Source organism: Panthera pardus, unplaced genomic scaffold (assembly GCF_024362965.1).
Source record: "Panthera pardus isolate Hobbes unplaced genomic scaffold, ASM2436296v1 HiC_scaffold_17, whole genome shotgun sequence".
Lineage (NCBI taxonomy): Eukaryota > Metazoa > Chordata > Mammalia > Carnivora > Felidae > Panthera > Panthera pardus.
This window is the reverse complement of record NW_026526732.1, coordinates 59,880,932-59,894,688: the sequence shown is the minus strand read 5'-3', so window position 1 is coordinate 59,894,688 and position 13,757 is coordinate 59,880,932. Positions and strand designations below refer to the sequence as shown.

The 13,757-nt window shown below is 37.6% G+C and overlaps 1 protein-coding gene across 7 annotated transcripts in view; it reads left to right on the top strand.

Annotated features, from left to right (window-relative positions):
- GRIK2 (glutamate ionotropic receptor kainate type subunit 2) overlaps positions 1-13,757 on the top strand; it is a 654,159-nt gene that overhangs the window by 376,977 nt on the left and 263,425 nt on the right. The gene's annotated exons all lie outside the window — the stretch shown is intronic.

The window sequence follows — 13,757 nt, the reverse complement described above, 5'->3', positions numbered from 1 at the left end:
AACAAAGGAAATATAATGCAAGTGTTAGAAGATTTTATTGGGCCCCACAAGACAATGGATAAAGAAAGGTGACTTTTGATCTCCATTATTTATTAATTTATATGAAATGTTGGTAGAAAAGTTTATCACACGAGCACATAAAGCATAAAGAATTATGGGGAGAAGATAGATAAATTAAGATTATGATTATATTGAAAAAGCCAAAATAAAATCGGAATGAAATGTAAGTTTCCTAGGAATATGAATGTAAACCATAAAACACCTTAAAATCCAACTGGTTGCAGCCCCTCTTCTTACAGATAGAGAACCTGAAGACTAGAACAAACACAAGGCAGATTTGTCTGGTGTGTAAGTGTCTGTCCAATAGTGGCCCTTCTTTTAGTAACAAATGCAAGATACTATAATACTTTACTACTTATATTTATTCTTAAATTCGAAACCTCTCAGGTAACATGGGTGTATGCAGGATTGTGGCTTTTTATTTTTTGGATTTTTGTTTTTGAGCTCTGAGTTGTGGCATTGTGTACACATCACACTTCATAGGGATCACATTGTTGTTGTTTGGTAATTTCCTTTCCTCTCCTCTCCCTTTCAGAACTTGGTCTGCTTTCTTGAACAGCATGAGTTCTGTTCCCTCATTTAGGGTAACAGTGGGTGCAGAAGGGTTGAAACATTATGCTTTCTAAACCAGTTCCTTGTTTTGGACCGTATCCATCTTGAAGAGATTACCGCTCTTCTGGTGATCATCATCATCATCGTCTAACACCTGCCTATGCACCATGTGCCAGAGACTGTGCACACTGCTTTAATGTATTATCTCATGCAGTCTGTGTGGGCCACGCAGCTGCTGGTAAAGAACTCTGTTTCAGAGTAGTACAATGAGCCGGCAGCAGAGAAAGCATGATGGCAGCTGCAGTGTAACTGGGAGAATTGTCTCTGACAATTGGCTCCCGACTGGGTCTGAGGGCATTTCTTCTTCAGTCCCCTCAGTTCAGTTAGCGGACTCTGCGCACCTGCTCTGAGCCGGGCAGAGTGCTGGTGCAGTGTGCCAGCTGAATAAGCAAACACCAGCCTGCCTTCCATGTGTGATCCTCACCCTTGCTCGGAAGGGTGGATGATTCTCTGTCCCCTTTAGACTTGTGCTGTCTGCACAAGGGAGCTCCAGAGGTCAGAATCCACCCTTTTCCCACCGCCCTTAATGTCCGCATCTTCTAATTGAAGATAATATTTGTAATTGTTTTTCTCCTGGAACTCTCTGGTTTTTAAAAGTGATTTTCCAACAAGCACAAGATAGGGCAGATCATCATTTTTTATGTCCAATTATAAAATGTGAAAACAAGGCAAAGAGGATTTAATTTTTTTATTATCTGTTTTAGATAAAGGAGCAAGTCAATGAAATGAAAGAGCCAGAATTCATAAACTTAAATTCCATTTGTTAGACCATGCTGCTTTTTGTGCTGTGCGCTGAACTTCAGGTGGGAATTCAGGAATGAGCAAAATCGGGAGACAGAAGTTCCAGAATGGATCTGCCACCTGCCAGCTAGCATTCAGATCTCAGAGGGGACCTGCCTGCACTTATTTAATGGAAAGATAAATGTGTTCATGGAACTGTTACTATAAATTCATTTAGAAATGGGACAGAGGCTGCACTCACATTCCTCCCAGGTCTGAGCTGCTGGCAGATTTGGTTCACTGTACCTCTGGGAGGTAATACATTCTAGCTAGGTGGCAAAGTGTGATTGTTATTCAGAGTTTCCTAATACCAATTTCTTTTACAATTTAAATGAACTTTTCAGTTCAATTTGTCAAATTATTGAAAAATGCTTTTATACACTTACTATGGGCATGGCAATGTATGGAATACTACACAGGGTATTACAAAGATAGGCATGGTTATTACCCAAAAGATGCTTGTGATCTAGAAAGAAAGAAAAAAAAGGAACAAATATAAGCAGTTTTATTAAAACTAGAGTGTGCAATGAAGGAAGAAGATACAGATCAGTGATGCTTAGTTTGGGGGGATTCTAGATACTTCTAGAATAAAATGATATCTATGAACCATCTTTCCAGAAAAGTCCATGATCACTCTTTAATTCTATCTAAGTCTATCTGGACTAAAATTGGCATACTATAACCTTCCCACATTTGAATTATACAATTTTATAAGTTTTGACATATATTTGTACCCATGAAACCATCACTAAATCAAGATAGAACATATTTATCATGTCATTCTTAAGAGTGATTACATTTAAATGTAAATTATTACATACAACACTGGGTGTGTTTGGAACCTAAGCCAAGAGCCCTGATGTGCAAAAAGTGCTTAAGCAGAATGACATTGTCACAAATGTAACTCTGCTTGGCATAATAGAGAAAATAAATTAGGAAAGGTTACGCTCCAAGTTTCCCCAGTGACAATTCAGTGTCGGTACCCAAAAGCCACATTTCTTGAGGGACAGAGGGATGCTTTTTGCATTGGAAAGAAAAATAAATATTTTTGACAGCCTTTTTTTTTTTTTTTTTTTGCTAAGCCTTTAGAATATCTGAGAGATTTTATGTACCAATATTCCCTGGTGAGTTTATATGGAGCTCAGAATTGTTCATTTCTAACTGTTTGCTTCATGAAAATAAAAGCTATGTTTAATTTTTTTTGTAACTCCTATCTCTCCCAGAACTTTACAAAGGAGATGTTTAATGATGATGATTACAGTGACCAAAACCAGAAAATAACATATGCAGTCAATTTGGACATGCTTGCTAATAACTACTTAGTTCCAAATTCTTCTGTAAATGAAATCTAAATATATAGAAATGTTTTAACCATTCACAGCATCTATGATTATTCCTGCCTTTATATATTGAGAAATGTTTCAATTATACATACGAAATCAAAAATATTAAACAATGGTAATTTTTATCATTTGAACTTTTGAGAATATCTAATTTCCCTGATTCTTCAATTATTTAAAAATGTATAGTAGACTTTTCCAGAGCATAAAAGAAATATAAACTGTTCTTTCAATACTTGAAAGTCTCATCAGGCTTAAGATTGCTTGAGATAGATGAAATCACACTGGGTGACTAAACCAATTTCCGTGGCAATAGCTCAGCCATAGAAATTAGCATTTGTCATTCTTCCACCTGCTTCCCTGTACACGCTCCATGCCTAAAAGTGATTAGACTAGGTATAAGATAAACCCAGCAATAAGTTAGTGAGATGGTTATTGCATATTTAAACTGTATGCGAAGCCACTTCTCATGCTCTTTTCAAGACACCCATTTGGTGAGATCACTACAGTTTTATTGAAATGTGTAGGACTACATCGCACAATTTTAAAGGTTTGCAAAGCAAGTTTTTGCCTGACAGATATTCTTTGTACGTTAGCTAACTTATTTTGGAAAGAAAAATAAAGTTTCAATTCCAGTCTACTCTTAGGTAGGCTCTCAAGGGGGCTCCTATTAGTATCGATAGACACTTGACCTGGCATGAAGCTTGGAAGTTTGCACTTAGATCTGTCTGTACCTACCTACTCTGCTCTTCCTTCTGGGCTGTATTCCCATGGCAAAGAGATATTCTAGCTTTGCGGTAAGTATGATCTATTTATATATAAGTAATTATTCTTAAAAGAGAGACAATAGGACAGACTGTTTTATCTTCATTGCCAATTTTTTTTCTCTGCTTAGCTTTTGTCTTTCTAGTTTAGGATGTGAGTGACTCCAGCTTTATCCAAGCCACTTATGGATTTTAATAACCAAATTGTACACATATTCCATTTTAAATTAATTGGTTAAATGACAGTTATGTTTAACTCTGAGGCTTTCTTTAGAGGTAGCTATTCTGTAAAAGAAAAAAATAATCTGACTTGGGAGCCAAATAAACTTTTATTTGAATCTCAGCTGAGAGACATACAGTTTTTGGGACCTGAGGACATAATTGTCTGGTGTTCAGCAGAACTTCCAAAGATATGAGACTTGCTGCCATCAGTTTATCCTTCATTGCCTTTCATAGTTTCAGTGGGAATATGGCTTAGGAGAGGTAGTTGGTTATGATAGTTCAGACAGTGGTTCCAAGAATTAGGTCTTGCCTGAGTCTTGTTTCTAAGTCCTATTTCTGCCAGAGTTTTGTTATGATAGTTTGGACAGTAGTTCAAAGAACCAAGCTTTGCCTGAGTCTTATTTCTCAAGGTGATGAGACCTTGAGACAATTACTTTAATTTTGCTAAGCTTTAGCTTCCTTCTCTCTAAATTCGTAATAGTAGTATCACTGAAAACATACCCTTGGTAGAATTAGATGAGACAATGCACGTAAAGACATTGACCCAGATGTGTGGTATAGTGTTAAGAATGCAATGTAATTTGATAGCAATAATAATATTATAAAACTGATAAAGTAATTAACCTGTGTGTCTCCTCTACTTTATCCCTCTTATGTTCCACTCCTCCTCCCTTTTTTTCTTCCTGTTTTCCACCAAGAAGAAAGTCAAGGAAAGGGACTATAAAGTCAATATGAGAAGGTGGAAGGCTTAGGAAGAGCAGGTCAATTAATTTCTACACTTTAGAGTTGGGAGAAAGAGACTTCCATTAAGCCTGATCTTGTAAGACACTCTAGGACCTTTTCCCTTTGAAAACCTCCTGAGCAGCAACTGCATACAAGAAATCTACTTTCACAAAATCACGATTAATATGAATAACTTCCCAACAACCTATTATTGTCCCAATCACATACATTGATGTATCTCTTTTTTATGATATTGTAGTTTCAATTCTCCACAATCTACATTTCCTTACTCTGCAGTCCATTTTTGTTGAGTATTTACTGCTTTTTTTTATTATTATTTATTATTATTTTTTTTATTATGAAATTTATTGTCAAATTGGTTTCCATACAACACCCAGTGCTCATCCCAACAGGTGCCTTCCTCAACACCCATCACCCACCCACCCCCCATAAACCCTCAGTTTGTTCTCAGTTTTTAGGGGTCTCTTATGTTTTGGCTCCCTCCCTCTCTAACCACCATTTTTTTTTCTTCCCCTCCCCCATGGTCTTCTGTTAAGTTTCTCAGGATCCACACAGGAGTGAAAACATACGGTATCTGTCTTTCTCTGTATGACTTATTTCACTTAGCATAACACTCTCCAGTTCCATCCACGTTGCTACAAGGCCATATTTCATTCTTTCTCATTGCCAAGTAGTATTCCATTGTGTATATAAACCACAATTTCTTTATCCACTTGCCAGTTGATGGACATTTAGGCTCTTTCCATAATTTAGCTATTGTTGAGAGTGCTGCTGTAAACATTGGGGTACAAGTGCCCCTATGCATCAGTATTCCTGTATCCCTTGGGTAAATTCCTAGCAGTGCTACTGCTGGGTCATAGGGTAGGTCTATTTTTAATTTTTTGAGGAACCTCCACACTGTTTTCCAGAGTGGCTACACCAGTTTGCATTCCCACCAACAGTGCAAGAGGGTTCCCATTTCTCCACATCCTCTCCAGCATCTATAGTCTCCTGTTTTGTTCATTATACCCACTCTGACTGGCATGAGGTGATATCTCAGGGTGGTTTTGATTTGTATTTCCCTGATGAGGCACGATGTTGAACATCTTTTCATGTGCCTGTTGGCCATCGGGATGTCTTCTTTAGAGAAGTGTCTATTCATGTTTTCTGCCATTTCTTCACTGGATTGTTTTTTGGGTGTGGAGTTTGGTGAGCTCTTTATAGATTTTGGATACTGGCCCTTTGTCCGATATGTCATTTGCAAATATCTTTTCCCATTCCGTTGGTTGCCTTTCAGTTTTGTTGATTGTTTCCTTTGCTATGCAGAAGCTTTTTATCTTCATGAGGTCCCAATAGCTCATTTTTGCTTTTAATTCCCTTGCCTTTGGGGATGTGTCAAGTAAGAGATTGCTACGGCTGAGGTCAGAGAGGTGCTTTCCTGCTTTCTCCTCTAGGGTTTTGATGGTTTCCAGTCTCACATTCAGGTCCTTTATCCACTGTGAGTTTGTTTTTGTGAATGGTGTAATAAAGTGGTCTAATTTCATCCTTCTGCATGTTGCTGTCCAGTTCTCCCAGCACCATTTGTTAAAGAGACTGTCTTTTTTCCATTGGATATTCTTTCCTGCTTTGTCAAAGATTAGTTGGCCATACTTTTGTGGGTCTAGTTCTGGGGTTTCTATTCTATTTCATTGGTCTATGTGTCTGTTTTTGTGCCAATACCATGCTGTCTTGATGATAACAGCTTTGTAGTAGAGGCTAAAGTCTGCGATTCTGATGCCTCCTGCTTTGGTCTTCTTCAAAATTACTTTGGCTATTCAGGGTCTTTTGTGGTTCCACACAAGTTTTAGGATTCCTTGTTCTAGCTTCGAGAAGAATGGTGGTGCAATTTTGATTGGGATTGCATTGAATGTGTAGATAGCTTTGGGTAGTGTTGACATTTTAACAATATTTATTCTTCCAATCCATGAGCACAGAATGTTTTTCCATTTCGTTATATCTTCTTCAATTTCCTTCATAAGCTTTCCATAGTTTTCAGCATACAGATCTTTTACATCTTTGGTCAGGTTTATTCCTAGGTATTTTATGATTCTTGGTGCAATTGTGAATGGGATAAGTTTCTTTATTTGTCTTTCTGTTGCTTCATTATTAGTGTATAAGACTGCAGGGCGCCTGGGTGGCTCGGTCGGTTAAGCGTCCAACTTCGGCTCAGGTCATGATCTCACGGTATGTGAGTTCGAGCACCGCGTCGGGCTCTGTGCTGACCGCTCAGAGACTGGAGCCTCAGATTCTGTGTCTCCCTCTCTCTCTGCCCCTCCCCTGTTCATGCTCTGTCTCTCTCTGTCTCAAAAATAAATAAACATTAAAAAAAAAGAATGCAACTGATTTCTGTACATTGATTTTGTATCCTGCGACTGCTGAATTCATGTATCAGTTCTAGCAGACTTTTGGTGGAGTCTGTCGGATTTTCCATGTATAATCTCATGCCATCTGCAAAAAATGAAAGCTTGACTTCATCTTTGCCAATTTTGATGCCTTTGATTTCCTTTGGTGTCTGATTGCTGATGCTACAACTTCCAACACTATGTTAAACAACAGTGGTGAGAGTGGACATCCCTGTCATGTTCCTGATCTCAGGGATAAAGCTCTCAGTTTTTCCCCATTGAGGATGATATTAGCTGTGGGCTTTTCATAAATGGCTTTTATGATGTTTAATTATGTTCCTTCTATCCCAACTTTCTCGAGGGTTTTTATTGAGAAAGGATGCTCAATTTTGTCAAACGCTTTTTTCTGCATCGATTGACAGGATCATATGGTTCTTATCTTTTCTTTTATTAATGTGATGTATCACACTGATTGATTTGTGAATGTTGAACCAGCCCTGCAGCCCAGGAATGAATCCCACTTGATCATGGTGAATAATTCTTTTTATATGCTGTTGAATTCGATTTGCTAGTATCTTACTGAGAATTTTTGCATCCATATTCATCAGAGATATTGGCCTGTAGTTCTCTTTTTTTCTGGGTCTCTGTCTCGTTTAGGAATCAAAGTAATGCTGGCTTCCTAGAATGAGTCTGGAAGTTTTCCTTCCCTTTCTATTTTTTGGAATTGCTTGAGAAGGATAGGTATTATCTCTGCTTTAAACGTCTGGTAGAATTCCCCTGAGAAGCCATCTGGTTGTGGACTCTTATTTGTTGGGAGATTTTTGATAACTGATTCAATTTCTTCTCTGGTTGTGGGTCTGTTCAAGTTTTCTATTTCTTCCTGTTTTAATTTTGGAAGTGTGTGGGTGTTTAGGAATTTGTCCATTTCTTCCACGTTGTCCAGTTTGTTGGCATATAATTTTTCATAGTATTCCCTGATAATTTCTTGTATTTGTAAGGGATTGGTTGTAATAATTCCATTTTCATGTATGATTTTATCTGTTTGGGTCATCTCCCTTTTCTTTTTGAGAAGCCTGGCTAGAGGTTAATGAGTTTTGTTTATTTTTTCAAAAAACCAACTCTTGGTTTCGTTGATTTGCTCTACAGTTTTTTTAGATTCCATATTGTTTATTTCTGCTCTGCTCTTTATTATTTCTCTTCTTCTGCTGGGTCTGGGGTGTCTTTGCTGTTCTGCTTCTATTTCCTTTAGGTGTGCTGTTAGATTTTGTATTTGGGATTTTTCTTGTTTCTTGAGATATGCCAGAATGGCAATGTCTTTCCCTCTCAGGACTGCCTTAGCTGCATCCCAAAGCGTTTGGATTGTTGTATTTTCATTTTCATTTGTTTCCATATATTGTGTAATTTCTTCTCTAATTGCCTGGGTGACCCATTCATTGTTTAGTAAGGTGTTCTTTAACCTCCATGCTTTTGGAGTTTTTCCAGACTTTTTCTTGTGGTTGATTTCAAGCTTCATCGCATTGTGGTCTGAAAGTATGCACGGTATGATCTCAATTCTTGTATACTTATGAAAGGTTGTTTTGTGACCCAGTATGTGATCTATCTTGGAGAAGGTTCCATGTGCATTCGAGAAGAAAGTATATTCTGTTGCTTTGGGATGCAGAGTTCTAAATATATCTATCAAGTCCATCTGATCCAGTGTATCATTCAGGGCCCTTGTTTCTTTATGGATCCTGTGTCTAGATGATCTATGCATTGTTGTAAATGGGGTATTAAAGTCCCCTGCAATTACCACATTCTTATCAATAAGGTTGCTTATGTTTGTGATTAATTGTTTTATATATTTGGGGGCTCCTGTATTCGGTCCATAGACATTTATAATTGTTAGCTCTTCTTGATGGATAGACCCTGTAATTATTATATAATGCCCTTCTTCATCTCTTGTTACAGCCTTTAATTTAAAGTCTAGTTTGTCTAAGTATGGCTACTCCAGCTTTCTTTTGACATCCAGTCGCATGATAGTTCTCCATCCCCTCACTTTCAATCTGAAGGTGTCCTCAGGTCTAAAATGAGTTCTTGTAGACAGCAAATAGAGGGGTCTTGTTTTTTTATCCATTCTGATACTCTATGTCTTTTGGTTCGCACATTTAGTCCATTTACATTCAGTGTTATTATTGAAAGATATGGGTTTAGAGTCATTGTGATGTCTGTAGGTTTCATGCTTGTAACGATGTCTCTGGTACTTTGTCTCACAGGATCCCCCTTAGGATCTCTTGTAGAGCTGGTTTAGTGGTTACGAATTCCTTCAGTTTTTGTTTTTTTGGGAAAACCTTTATCTCTCCTTCTATTCTGAATGACAGACTTGCTGGATAAAGGATTCTCGGCTGCATATTTTTTTCTCTTCATCACATTGAAGATTTCCTGTCATTCCTTTCTGGCCTGCCGAGTTTCAGTAGACAGATCCGTCACAAGTCTTATCGGTCTCCCTTTATATGTTAGAGCATGTTTATCCCTAGCTGCTTTCAGAATTCTCTCTTTATCTTTGTATTTTGCCAGTTTCACTATGATATGTCGTGCAGAAGATCGATTCAAGTTACATCTGAAGGGAGTTCTCTATGCCTCTTGGATTTCAATGCCTTTTTCCTTCCCAGTTCAGGGAAGTTCTCAGCTATGATTTCTTCAAGTCCACCTTCAGCACCTTTCCCTCTCTCTTCCTTCTCTGGAATCCCAATTATGCATACATTATTTCATTTAATTATGTCACTTAGTTCTCTAAGTCTCCCCTCATACCTCTGGATTTTTTTATCTCTCTTTTTCTCAGCTTCTTCTTTTTCCATAATTTTATCTTCTAATTCACCTATTCTCTCCTCTGCCTCTTCAATCCGAGCTGTGGTCACCTCCATTTTATTTTGCAGCTCATTTATAGCATTTTTACCTCCTTCTGACTGTTTCTTAGTCCCTTGATCTCTGTAGTAATAGATTCTCTGCTGTCCTCTATACTTTTTTCAAGCCCAGCGATTAATTTTATGACTATTATTTTAAATTCATTTTCTGCTATATTGCTTAAATCATTTTTGATCAATTCGTTAGCTGTCGCTACTTCCTGGAGTTTCTTTTGAGGAGAATTTTTCTGTTTCCTCATTTTAGATAGTCCCTGGAGTGGCGGGGAACTGCAGGGGTCTTCCTCTGTGCTGTCTGGAGTAACTTGTGTTGGTGGGCGGGGCCACAGTCAGACCTGATGTCTGCCCCCAGCCCACCGCTGGGGCCACAGACTGGTGTGTACCTTATCTTCCCCTCTCCCAGGGGCAGGACTCACTGTGGAGTTGTGTGGCCTCTGTCTGGGCTACTTGCACACTGCCAGTCTTGTGGTACTGCTTCGATGGGATCTGGCGTATTAGCCTGGGTGGATCTGCAAAGTGCACATGGGTAGGAGGGGCAGGCTCAGCTTGCTTTGCCTTCAGTATTCACTTCGGGAGGGTCCCTGAGGCAACCAGAGGGAGGCAGACCTGTGGGAGGAATGGATCCTCAGCAGCACAGCGTTGGGTGTTTGAGCTGTGCAAGCAAGTTCTGTGATGGGAACTGGTTCCCTTGGGATTTTGGATGGGGGATTGGCGAGGGACATGGGGCTTCCCAGTGCCTTTGTTCCCTGCCAAGCTGAACTCTGTCCTCCGAGGCTCAACAACTCTCCCTCCTGCTCTCCGACCAGAGCTGTTGACTTATATCATTCCAGATGTTAAGTCCTTCTGGCTGTCAGAACACACTCCATCTGGTCCCTCCACTTTTGCAAGCCAGACTTTGGGGCTCTGCCTTGCCCATGGAGCTGATCCTCCATCACCCTGACTCCCTCCCGCCAGTCTGTGTAGCATGCACCACTGCTCCGCCCTTCCTACCCTCTTCCGTGGGCCTCTCGTCTACGCTTGGCTGGGGAGAGTCTATTCTGCTAGTCTTCTGGCAGTTTTCTGGGTTATTTAGGCAGATGTGGGTGGAATCTACACAATCAGCAGGACGCAGTGAGCCCAGCGTCCTCCTTCGCCACCATCTTCCGAGTGGGTCTCGAGTATTCACTGCTTTATTGAAAAATAATATGGATTAATGCATTCAAGTACTTATTGATATTTCATGTTGTAAGTTCAAAAGCATTGACACTGTTTTGCTTTATTAAATATAGAACTCTGAGCAAAAAAAAAAAAAGATGTGAACTCTGCATAGATTGTATGGATTTGAATCCATCTCCACCTCGACATGCTAGGAGCCTAGGCCAGTTACTTAACTGTTCTTTGACTTAATTTTCTACTTAATACAAACTCAGTGGATTTCAAGTGGATGATGGCTATGAGAATTAAAGGGAATGGTTTAAAGGGAATGCCTCCTACATAGTGAATACTAAATGAGTGTTAACTAATGCTATTACTAGTATAAGACACATTTTCAAGCAGATGCATTCTTGTGAAAATAAGAAAAACATTTTTGAAACACTAGAGTTTTCTCACAACTTTACAAAGGTGAAAGAATTTGTGTACATATAGATTTGTAAATAAGACAGTGAAGTTGAGTCTGACAGGATATCAGGTATATACGGAAAATATCTCATTATTACATAAAACAACCAATTTAAAAGTAGGACAACAATAAATAAGTAGAGAGTAGTTTCAGAAGTTCTGTGTATTACTGTATCATAAATCAGCATATTTTAAACTGGAAATTCAAGAAATAATTTGATTAGCAAATTAAGTACTTATACTTTTTTTCTCCAATATTTCTCTTATATTTAATAAATATTATCTTTCTTTTTAAAATTTTGTTTATCTTTTATTTTTTAAATTTATTATTTATCTTTTATAATTACATTTAAAATCATAGATCTTAAATAGTTTTATTATCAGCTAGTGTGTCCTCTGATCTTGACACTGAAACTCTGTTGCAAAAGCAGTTTTTGAACTCTTAAATTAGTAAAATACTTTCTCAGCATTGCCATTTTAGATAAGATTACTATTCTAGGACGTCCATATAAGTCATATAAGATCATGTAAGTCATATAATATCACATAAGTAAATCATGGCAGGATGGTAGTAATATTGTATTGATGTTCTTTTAGTTATTTTTGTGGGAATAGATAAAAATTTTCATGTTGAGAATTATTGAATGGTATTCAGCAATCTTCTAATTTAAAAAAAAAACTGTAGAAAAATACATAAAAAGAAAACATTAAGTTCCATTAATTATTAACTTTCAAGAGTAATTATTGGTTTCATTTTGGTGTATTTTCTTCTTTTTGATCTGCTGTTGTTGATATAACATGTAATATGGTGGTTAAGAATACTAGCTATGAGCAGAGAGTCTGTTTGAATCTGGGTCTTTCCACTTAATAACTGTGTGACTTTGCCTAGTTACTTAACATCTCCCAAAGTTGGTTTTGTCAATTGATGAATGGGAACAATAGTGGTGCTTTTATTAAACCATTATTGTGAGAATTAAATAAATTAAATAGTACATAATGAAGTACATGAAGATGTATAATAGTTTATGCTGGACATACAGCTCTGTTATCATCAGTGTTTACACTTAGCATCATATCCCATGCAATTTCTCATCTAATTGATTATTTTTCAAAACATAGTTATTAGTTATATGTAATATCATTGTGATTTTATTATGTTTCCTTAATTTGAACATTCAGTAGGTTTCCACTTTATAAATAAAAATAAATCATGTATGTAGCTTTTGTCTTATCCCTGATATCCTTATGGGAAATTCCAGAAAGAAATTACTGGGTTAAAAAGAACATGGATATTTTTAAGGCTTCTTTTGCAAGTTGCAAAATTGCCCTTTATCTTTGTAGTGTTTGAAAGTGTTCATTCCTCTCCACCTTTGTTAACGGTGATATTTTTTTTAATTTATTTTATTTTAAAATCAAATGTGTCTTTCATATTGTGGGAACTGTTTTTATGACCACCTGTGTGCTGTATACATCCCCTGAATGTTACTTCAGGCCAAAGACAAATATCAGTCTAATCTTCAGGCTCATGATGTATGCCTGTATCAACTCCATGATTCTCTTTTCACTTTGCAGCCATCAGAGTATGCGAAAGTAGTCAGCTGGTATTTACAAAGTGAAGGTTATGAATCTGAGCTATATTCCCCAAAGATTTATGAACTATAAAATGGCATTATTATTATGTTTTGTCATTGCATTGTGCTCTTTACCCGTCTTCCATTTTATGTGGTAAAGCTCCTTAGGATCCATTTGCATGAAAGCTACTGTGTGTACTCATTTTGTATTGTATTGTGGCAAACGCTATAATCTACGGGGTTCCTATCCATTTTGGAATTCATTTCACAGCTCACTAATTGTGTGAATGAGAAGAGGAAATATATGCTTTTATTCCGAAGCATGCCAAGCAGATGGCCCAAAGTTCATTTCTAGCAGTACTGTCAGTGTGGCCCTCTTCTGTAGGTAGTGAGCCTGGCATCCATCCGTCAAACACAATGTGAGGCTCCATTTAACACAGCCGCTGACGGTCATGGAGCCTCTGGTTTGTTTTGACTTAAAAACATTTTATTTTTTATCATCAGTTTCTAAAGTGGACAGTCATTTGAGCAGGTGCAAACACAGAATTCATATTCGTTTTACTTGAGAAGACAAAATGAACTTTTATTCATATGGAAATTTGGGGGAAAAGAAAACAGGACAGGGGATTAAGTTTAGTTTCTTAAAAAGGGATTAATACATGTATTGAGATTCAAAACAGTAGCATTCATTTCTGAGATTGAATCTTCTGAAAAATTATATTGAAGAAAAGATCAGGGGTTATAATGAAGCTTTTTAGGTGAATCTCCTTTCAAATCTCTTTTGTTCTTCCTATACAAGAAAATTGTT